A 9974-nucleotide genomic window follows, 5' to 3' on the forward strand; every position below is an offset into this window, starting at 1 on the left:
TTTTAATGGGTTCCATTGCTCCAAGACTTATGAAAACGAAGATTTTCCTGAAAAAAATACAATAGTAATTGAAAAACGTTTATGGGTAACATGTTTAAATGAATTTTCTGAAAAAAAACTTATTCACAACATTTTGAGTGTGTCCAAATACTTGTTCACAAAATCTGGATTATCTCCAATTAGAGGAGTTATTTTCATATTATTTTTTGACATCTCATCAAAGATGAAGAAGAATATGGAAGTCTGGTCAATTACGGGGCTAACAACCGTCAAAGGCTGGTTTGAGTGATCACTTTACACACGTGTAACATTCACCAATTCTACCCACGATTGACAACCACACTTCTCAAATTCTCTGAACTTCTAGACATATTGTTCAAATTCGAAACATCGTGCTTGAATTCACTACAATTTCACTATATAGACATCTGTGGTGAGATGAAAGAAACTTTTTATAGAAAAGTCAGTGTTGATACACGTTTGTGGCCGTTTTTTTCTACAGCTGTCTTGTTTACAAAGGTCATATCGTTCACTCCTTTCAAGAACGTCATAAATAAAATAAAAACTTGATTTTCAGGAGAACGTTTTTAAAGCTTAAAAATATAATACAATGTTATAAAAATAAATATCAAGCCTCTTATTGAACTTTTTACTGTGCAACAGATCTTTTTAGGTAAAACCTCAAGAGTTTTTCTCCATTTGAAAAATATTTAGTATAAGTATTTAAAAAATAATTAAGCAAAACCTTTCCTCGAAATGCAAAAACAACACTTTCTGCCCTGTAGCGGGTACATATTAAGAGAAAATTTTCGAATATCAATGCCAAGAAATATTACTAAATATTAAGATTAGCATTAAATTTGTTATATTGTAGATAATAAATGACTTAATTTAATTTAAAATACAAATCTTCAACCTTAAACCCCTTATCCGCACCCCAATGGTGCATAGGGCACTGTATCATATAAACGCAGTGTTATCTTGATCGTTAACACATGAAGGAAAGGTGATAAGCCCTCTTTCTTCAGGTACCAGTCCAGGGTAATATTGAATAAAAATTACAGTGAAAAAATAACTAATATTTATTTGACCTTTCCCTTTGAAATCGAACCCGGGACCTCCAGAACGGTAGCCGAGCATGCTGACCATTACACTACGGAGGCGGATGGAAATACAAATCTAGTGAATAAAATAATAACTTACAGTTCACAACCACAAATTATTCGATATAATATGTAAAAAAATATGTACTTTGCATTTAAGATTATTGGTAATATCTTATTCATTATCATTGAATTGATTTTGGAATTCAAACGACGTACCAAAGTCCAATATACGATTTATAATAATTTTCAATAAATTAAAATCCACTGAAAAACACCGATATTACATTATTGCAGCGGTTTCTAACCTGTGGTATGCGTACCATCGGTGGTACGAGAACAGATAATTGGTGATACGCGGAAAATAACCAGTAAAGCGCTTGTACCACTTATAAACACTTTTTTGAGACAAAGTAGACTCGCCGAATGCCACTGTCAACATTTTGCACTCTAAAGGTTAAGTGCGTTAGAGCACTTGACCCTTAGAGTGCGAACCGTCGATAGATCGACTCTCTATTAATGCGTATAAAGTGCGGAGCGTCGGAATACCGACTATTGCGCAATTTGATTTAGGTATCGTCCTGTACGGACGTGTCTTAGCGCGCGCATGTATAACGTTTTAAATAAGTTAATAACATTTATAGATAATCATTTAAAATTATTTTGTTGTGATTTTAACATTGATTTTTGTATGTTTTTAAGTAAAAGTTTTTTATTTCTACCTACAAAATGTCAAAATCGTCAAGTGGTTATGATGAAAAGCAATTAGCAATTTACGCAAAATATTTGAAAATAATCTCAGCACTATAAGGGTTAATACCATTTTAACGCAAAATTTAATACATATTCAATGATCCTTTTTTTTTTAATTAAATTTAAAAAATCGAAGAACTCACAAAAACGTGACTAACTTTTCCAGTTGTGAAAAACAAACAACTAACCCAAATGGCTGATAATGGTAATATACGACAAACATATGTATACCAACATAACAAAAAAATGGATAATCGAATGTACACAGCCCGCGAAAATTCAAAATTCACCTTTTCTTTTGAACAGACCTCGTATAGGCTATATTATTGTAATTTGAAATATATCGTAGTCGTACAGGAGAAAATGACCAACTAACAAAACGCGAAATGTTCAGGAGGGCCATTTAAGTCACTTTTGCTTTGGCAAAAAAATAAACATTTTAACAAGTCAATATATTAGACTAACGAGTTTAATATCCTTTAGGATTTTTTTCAGGGCAATATTAAGCTAGTAAGATATCAAATAGTCAACGATCACGTCTTTGTAAAAAATGCACTTGGTCACTTTCTTCTGTATGACTACGATATGTGTATTAAAAACCATGGATTTTCCCAAAAAAATGTAAAAAAGCCCAAACATACACAACAATCCATGGAGACATCCATGCTTGGTATAAGACTTGTGAACGAATGATGAAATGAGGAAGGAATACTAAATTCTAAAATATTGAAATACTCATAGTTAATTACCCTATGAGTATTTCAATGTTTTAAAATTTAGTACATAAAACCTGATGATGGCAGGTTCTTGTCGAAACCGGTTTGATAAAGTGTGCCAATAAAAAGTTGGTTAAAACAAAGTTGTTTTATTTTATTTATTGATTTGGCGTTTAATTTGTAGAACTCTATTTTAATTTATGTATTAATTTTAAATGAAACACAGATTTTTTGAGTCTACTAAGTTGTATTTTATTGACAAAAACATATAAAAAATTATATTGTGACAATTGTTTCGCCTTGTTAGGGCATTAAAAGAAAAGAACGATAGTTGTTTTTTAAAGAACACTATAAATCTATTTCTCTCTTTTTCAAATTTACATTGCAATAAACCGCACAAATGCTTTTATTATTATTTAAAAAAAGACATAAAAAATTAAAAAAATTGATGATAGTAAGAAATACTTCATTATTAATACCATTAAGATTTCCAGGAGTGATCAGGTCTTTAAGAACAGTGTCCGTCGATGGTTGCTTAGCATTGGAAGGGACAAGGTAGAAAGTGAATTAATTTAAGTCCAGGTGTAATTATCTTATTGAAAAACCTTTATATTGGAAATTATTTTTGTATCTCCTGTATGTTATGTATATAATCTAATAATAAAAAAAATAAAAAAAACAAATATTATTAAAAAATAAAAAATAAATATAAAAATTGTATTAACATGTTAGTATTCGGCTCAACACAGGCCATGCCTAAGGAGCCGTAATACATATAATAAATGTATATATGAAATAAATATGTATATTTGAATGTATCTATGTTTTATGAAAAATAAAAAATAAAAATAAAAATTGCTTTTTAGATTCTAGAAACAGTTCATTTTATGCAATGCTTTCTTAGACTCCACTCGAGTCAGTGGCAATCAAATTCTTCATTCCACTTACTGTATCTTCGCCATTGATCATGGTTGTCTGCGTATATTTCTTTATTCCTTACGAAGTCAAACCACCTCACGTCTAAAATTTGTCGCAAGCATCTATGTATTCTTTTTGCTGAGTATACGGCTGCTCTGGGCCCTTATAAAGTGGAATGTTTCACAGAAAATAGAAGCGATGCAGGCATTACATAAATGGCATTTGAGATGATCTTCACCGAGTGCAAATCCTATACCCATTACTTCATACGGTTATAATTATTTAAAACCCCTGAAATGTTTTTGATCAGTTCAACATACTCATTCAAATAACATAATAAACTTGTTAATATAAAGTATATATTATATTTCTGCTCAAGGACTTGAACTTTGGTCATAATTACTGAACAGGCAGGGTTTTTATTGTCCGAAAAACAACATTTAAAAAAAAAATATACATATATTTATATATATTTATATATATATATATATATATATATATATATATATATATATATATATATATATATATATATATATATATATATATATATATATATATTTATATATATATATATATATATATATATATATATATATATATATATATATATATATATATATATATATATATATATATATATATATTGTATATATATATATATATATATATATATATATATATATATATATATATATATATATATATATATATATATATATATATATATATATATATATATATATTATATATATATATATATATATATATATATATATATATATATATATATATATATATATATATATATATATATATATATATATATATATATATATATATATATATATATATATATATATATATATATATATATATATATATATATATATATATATATATATATATATATATATATATATATATATATATATATATATATATATATATATATATATATATATATATATATATATATATATATATATATATATATATATATATATATATATATATATAAATATATATACATAAATATACATATATATATACGTATATATATGTACACACACACACACATATATATCAAGATGTCTGAACAACAATTGTGTGTGTGTGTATTGACTCGTATTTTTATTATTATTTATCTAACATTTCAACCTTATATGTTTTAGTCTTTTGTCGTCTAATTGTTACACTGTAATTTTTTCATGCGTTATGTACGATAAATATTATTATAATATATATATTTTCCTAGGTCACAAGCCATTTTTTTAATGTACACGTAAAAATGGAATTAAAATGATAAAGGTAAGCGCATTTAAACTATGAACTTTTGTATTAATTGTTATTAATATTTTCTATTTATTTTTTGTATGTAAATAAAAATAAAACTTGACACTGGCAGAAACATCCTTTCACTAGGTGACTGCCAAATAAATAATTTTCAAAAATTAAGCTCTCTCCTCATAGTTAATTTTCGTGCAAAACGATCGCAAAACATTATTTATCTTTAAAAAAACGGAAGTTGGTACCAAGATCACCTTTTTGCGTTCAGCTCCCACTTCTTAGTTGTACTCGTATGTACCAGCACGTGAATGATAATTTTGACAAACCAATAAAGTTTATCTCGCAATTGGCAATGGTTGGTGTTCACATTAGTATAATTTAGATTTTCGTACTATTTTATGGAAACAGATTAAAAGTAAGTTTACTTATATTTTTATTTTCAATTATGTCATGAAGCTTAATTTTTAAAATTCAATGTAATACAATTTCCACACATTTATACATATCGCTCACTCCTTTCAAGAACGTCATAAATCAATCATCGTCAATTTTCAGTTGTGCATGTTATCAGAATGCCCAGAAAATGTACTATATCCCAGCAAAAGAGGCATATTTTAAACTTAATATTTACCCGCTACAGGGCAGAAAGTGTTGTTTTTGCATTTTGAAGAAAAGGTATTGTTTAATTATTTTTTTTAATAAAACTATTTTTTTTTCAAATGGAGAAAAAATCGCCAGGTTTTACCTAAAAAGATCTGTTGCGTAGTAAAAAGTTCACTAAGTGGCTAGATACTTATTTTTAAAACAATGTTTTATATTTTTAAACTTTAAAAACGTTCTCCTGAAAAATCAAGTTTTTTGATTTATGACGTTCTTGAAAGGAGTGAGCGTTACGGCAAACTTATAATTTTAATTTCGCCATGCCTCTCCAAAAAAGAGACTGAGCTCTTGTGCTTGGAGAGGGACTTAAACTCAAGGTTTATTGTTTTGTTTGATTAATGGTAAAATAGTATTTTTTACTTTTATATATATATATATATATATATATATATATATATATATATATATATATATATATATATATATATATATATATATATATATATATATATATATATATATATATATATATATATATATATATATATATATATATATATATATATATATATATATATATTTTAAGATTTACGTATAATGGGCATTTTTTTTCGTAAGAATTTTGATATCTCCTAATTTATTTAATTATTTTATTAAGTTAATTGAAGTATTTTAATCCTAAATATTTGGAGGTTTGTTGAAATTGTTTAGTATTACATTTCAGAGTTGCAAAACTATTTTGGAATCTCGAAGATAAACTTTTTCAATTAAAACATTTGTCACTATTAAATAATTGAAAGAAAGCGGTTTTCTTAAAAATAGTATCTACATATATTTAGGACTTTAAATAATAATTTTGTCGGACATCATTTTTTTTCTTCAAAATTACTTTGATTGTTCTCCGAATTATATTCACAGAGTTCAATATGTTGTTTTTTTTAGTGTTTAAGGTTATCCTGAAATCCGGAAATAAACATTTAATTCAAGTCAACAGGTTGTAATTGCATACATTAACTTAGAAATACGCTTAAAAGCTCATTTTTCAATAACTCGGGATGGTTTCGAGACGAAAAAATTCCATCCACGTGCCTAAACCTTATATAATAGAAAATACATTATTAGATTAAAACCAATATTTTTAGCTTTTCCACTTTATTTTTATTTGACCAGCGACCGGGTTTCGTCGTTACCGACATCATTAGACTGGTGATATGACAGTTGTCGGTTACGACGAAACCCGGTCGCTGGTCAAATAAAAATAAAGTGGAAAAGCTAAAAATATTGGTTTTGATCTAATAATATATTAAAAATGCAATTCCATCACGAAGTGTCAGTGGATAATATAAATCTATTATATAATAGATGCTGAGAAGAGTAAAATCTTTGATTAAGCCCAAATGAGATCACATTAAATATTAATTTGTGATATAACTAATCAACAAAAAATTTACTATACGTTTGACGAATATATAACAAAAAAAGTTGTATTTCAATTGATCTGTTCGATACTGTAAACACATCCATGAAAACAAAGTAAAGAAATCATTATAATTCTTTGAATTATAAAAAAACCTTAATTCTACATAATAATAATTTATTAAATAATATATTGTTTCAAAATTCTTCACCTTTGCTTTCCATTTTTCCTTTGTTTTCAAACTCCGTCCCTTGACTAACCCCTTCCCCTTACTTTCCCCTCTCCTTATTTATAGAACAATTTTATATTTTATAATTTAGTTATTATACAGACCTGAATGATGGAAGTTTAACTTCTGAAACATGTAGTCTATAATAAACTCAAGTGGTAAAAAACAAGTGTTTTCTTTAATCATTGTAACATGTCTTACCACAAAGTTAATGCCGAAACAATAAATAAAATATAATTCTTTGAATTTAAAGTGAAGAATTTAGTCATGTTGATTGATCTAAGCGTTCTGTTTTAAGCCCCCCAATTCATTTATATAACAATTTTTTTCTTCTTTTTCAGCTCAAACTTCTCAATTTCGTATCACAAAAATGAGTTTAATCAGTAACGGAAAAGGTGATTTAATGTACATATGCATTATAATCATTTTCGCATTGCTTCAGAAAAATGCTAACGGTTCGATATTTTTTTTATTTCACTATTTTTATTTTAATGTTCACATATCGCTCACTCCTTTCAACAACGTCAATTTTCAGTTGTGTATGTTTTCGGAATGCCCAGAAAATGTACCATATCCCAGCAAAAACTAAATATTTTGAACTTAATATTTACTCGGTAAAGGGCAGAAAGTGCTATTACATTTTTTAATTTAATTAATATTTTTGAAATGGAGAAAAAACATTCAGTTTTCACCTTAAAAGATCTGTTGCACAGTAAAAAGTTCAATGAGTGGCTTGGTATTTATTTTTAATACGTTTTATTATATTTTTAAACTTTAAAAACGATCTCCTGAAAAATCTAGTTTTTTTGATTTACGATGTTGTTGAAAGGAGTTAGCGATATGTCGTTAATTGAAAATACTTAGAAGAGGGACGGGAGGAAGAAAAATGGGAAAAGGGAAAGATAGAGGTTCAAGTCCAAGACAAATTGAGTTAAAATTGAGACACTCCACGATATAAATGTCGGCTAAATGTACGCGATCGCAGTGCTGACAATGCCGAGTAGAACAGAATCGAAATTCCCATATTCATCGCTGACCAATTTTGATGAACGATAAATATAGGAACATTGTTTAGAGTTTGTTCTACTCGTGGGAAGCGCTAAGGTGTCAGTTGTCCTGGTGACCTGACCGGGAACTTTAAAACTTATACGATCCAGCAATTCCAGCGAATCAATGTATAAGTTTTACAATCTATAAAAGATCATATCTGTTTTTATCATATATATTTGATCATACAATGTATGATGAAATATTCATAAACGATATTTTTTTTACTTAAATATCGCATGAGAAATAATGGCACATCAAAAAAAAAATTTTAAAACTCAAATGCACACAGCGATCCATGGAAAGATGCTTGGTATAAGCCCCGCAAATGCCCAGACTTCCTCCATATTCTGCTTCATCTTGTTGAGATGTCAAAAAAATAATATGAAAAATAACTCCTATAATTGGAGATGATCCAGATTTGTGAACAAGTATTTGGACACACTCAAAATGTTTTAGTTGTGTTACGTTTATAGGTCAAGACAAGCCATGCTTGCCAGTAGAGTTGGACCAAAGCTCTTTCGCATGTGTCTGTAATGCCAACTACTGCGATGAAATTGGCAAAGTTGTTCCATTGCCTCCAGGATTCTATGCGCACTATATTACTGACCAGGTATGTTTTGCAGATGGGAATTGCATTTATTATTTACCTTTCTTGTTATGTACAAGCTTTATAGGTCATTACATTAGAAAGAATAAATAAAAAGAATGTTTATATTAATATGTAAGCATTTTTTTTCAGAATATCCATCGTTTTTCAAAATCAATGGGATCAACACAACCTTTCCAGGAATCGAATCGTAATCTATGGATAAACGATTTCAAACCAGGTGGGTATTTTTAAAATATTTTTAGTGAAGTAAGCGGAAAGGGTCCGCCTCTGTAGTGTAATAGTCAGCACGCTCGGCTACCGTTCTGGAGGTCCCGGGTTCGATTCCCAGGGGGGTCAAATAAATATAAGTGATTTTTTCACTGTAATATTTATTCAATATTACCCTGGACTGGTACCTGAAGCGGAGGGCTGATCACCTTTCCTTCGTGTGTAAACGATCAAGATAACACTGTGTTCATATGAAGCAGTGCCCTATGCACCATTGGGGTGCGGATAAGGGTTTTATTATATTTTTATTAAGCGGAAAGGGTTAATAAATGGAAAATTACAGAAAAACTAAATCGGTAGGATATCATTGTTGATTAACTACCAATTTTTTTTCTGTAAAAATTTTAAATGGTGCTTTAAAGTGTTTTTAAAATATGGGAATATAATCCAGAATTCGGACCCACATACAAATGATAGAGTTTGTGCTTCATTAAAGCTTTCCTCATGCCATCACAGATGTCTTTACTAAACTTTCGCATACTGTGCTTCGAGTTTGATAATTGTAAATCATGCGTAGAATTGGCGAATGTTACACTTGTGTAAATTTAAACCAGCCTCTGACGGTCGTAAGCCCTGTGAATGCCTAGACTTTCATATTCTTCATCATCAATGTTGAGATGTTAAGAATAATGTAAGAAATTACTCCTAATTGGAGATAATCCAAATTTTGTGAACAAGTGTTTGGACACACTTAAAACGTTGTAAATAAATAATACTTTTTTAATTGTTTGAGTAGTTGCAACAAACCCAACATTTACTTTGAAACGGGTCCGTTAGACCCATTTGGAAGACAAAGGTTTAGTCCTGTGCGTTCTGTAACACGGCTGTCCAAATTTAAAACACAGTAAGGGACATTTTTTCGTAATAGGTTTATTTGCATGTTTGGACTAAGTAGAGTCTACTTAGTCCATAAAAGCAAAAAAAAACCTACTCCAAAAAAATGTCCCTTACTGTGTTTTAAATTTGGACAGCCATAGGTATTTGGTCAGCGCTAAGGTATATTTCGTTTTACACATATAAC

General features: G+C 28.5%; 1 long non-coding RNA gene across 1 annotated transcript; it reads left to right on the forward strand.

The window, feature by feature from the left end:
• Window positions 1-5067: 5067 nt before the first annotated feature.
• Window positions 5068-8904, forward strand: LOC148300429 (uncharacterized). The gene is made up of 4 exons (XR_015838945.1): window positions 5068-5195; window positions 7368-7481; window positions 8550-8686; window positions 8816-8904. It is a non-coding gene; the product is annotated as an uncharacterized LOC148300429 (long non-coding RNA).
• Window positions 8905-9974: the final 1070 nt, after the last annotated feature.

Source organism: Brachycentrus maculatus, unplaced genomic scaffold, assembly GCF_059751285.1.
Source record: "Brachycentrus maculatus isolate JH-2025_06_01 unplaced genomic scaffold, ASM5975128v1 h1tg000717l, whole genome shotgun sequence".
Lineage (NCBI taxonomy): Eukaryota > Metazoa > Arthropoda > Insecta > Trichoptera > Brachycentridae > Brachycentrus > Brachycentrus maculatus.